This window comes from Salvia splendens, chromosome 1 (assembly GCF_004379255.2).
Source record: "Salvia splendens isolate huo1 chromosome 1, SspV2, whole genome shotgun sequence".
NCBI lineage: Eukaryota > Viridiplantae > Streptophyta > Magnoliopsida > Lamiales > Lamiaceae > Salvia > Salvia splendens.
Genome location: NC_056032.1, coordinates 32,739,373 through 32,740,700, shown reverse-complemented (window position 1 = coordinate 32,740,700; position 1,328 = coordinate 32,739,373). Strand labels below are relative to the sequence as shown.

General features: G+C 32.9%; 1 long non-coding RNA gene across 1 annotated transcript; it reads left to right on the top strand.

Annotated features, from left to right (window-relative positions):
- The first annotated feature begins 342 nt into the window (after positions 1-342).
- Positions 343-1,081, top strand: LOC121803663. Its single transcript, XR_006051094.1, has 2 exons — positions 343-649; positions 728-1,081. It is a non-coding gene; the product is annotated as an uncharacterized LOC121803663 (long non-coding RNA).
- Positions 1,082-1,328: the final 247 nt, after the last annotated feature.

Below are 1,328 nucleotides of genomic sequence, written 5' to 3'. Positions count from 1 at the left end.
TTATCTCTTATCTTACCAATTTTGCATTAAAACGTATGCCGAACTCAAAGTGTATATTCTTTTAGGACGGAGGGAGTAATAATTAAAAATTACTACTACTATTTTAAATTGAAATATAGCAATATTGACTATAAAATAAAACTAATTATACTGTCACCGATCATTTTTACTATATACAACTAGCTATACATAATAACCGACCCTAAAATAACAAACCAATTAAACTAAATACACATTAAATTGCATTATAATTTACTCAATTATTACACCAGCTAGAAGGAAGAAGACAAGGCAATGTAAAGAAAAGGTTAGCAAAGAAAAGTAAAATGTCAATTCTTGGAAACAAGGTTGATTAATTCTTTAATTAAATCTGCGACGACCAACAATTTCACATCGCATTGAATCATTCGTCGAAAATACAACATTCATTCTGTCCACATCGTACTACTTCATTTCCACCATCTCTATAAATGCTGCTTCACATTAACAATTACTTCTAAATCAACAAAAATGGAAGATTCAGTGAGAAGGGGTTTCATGGCAGCTATTGCAGTTTCCGGAGGCGTAGTCTTCCTAGCAGTGCATGCTCACAATCGACTTCTTTCTGATTTCATCAACAAAATCGAATTTCAGACCAAAACCTCCACTGGTACGAATTCTTCCTCTTTCACACTTTTTTTTTCTTTTTTTTTTAATAAAAAATATTCCTTTCGCTCGTTGATATTAGGGAGGTCGAAGGATGGGGTGAGAAAGAAGGTGAGGTTCGCGGAGTCAAAAGACGAAAAGTATTATGTGAAGAAGGAGCGGCGGGAGGCAACTTGCCGGAATAATGGTGAAATTTTAGAGGGTATGCCTCAAAACCGGCAAGTTTTGTACAAAGGAATTATGCAAAATAGGAATCGTATGTTTTGATGATGAAAAGTGGCTAATCGCTTGTCAATTACTACTCTGATCAACGTTTAATTTCTATTCTAATTTCTACGTATGTAAGTATGTTGTTCGTGTTGTGCACGTATATATACATATGTGATGATACAAACCACAAATTGTCTGCAATTGATGATTTGGATTGGAAGTTCTATTGATAAAGAGTTCAATTTTAGATTAAAAAAAATATTCCAAATTCTTGAACTTGAAATTGTTTTATTAATGCTGGTGCTGTTCCTAAAGTCAAGCCACGCATGATCGGAGACTTGGAATGAGTTGACTGGGTAAAATTCCAATTAGCATGTGTAGGCATGTTAAACCGTACGTATAATTTCTATTCTAATTTCTACGTATGTAAGTATAATATTATAAAATTATGCATTTAAATATTTACTTTAGGT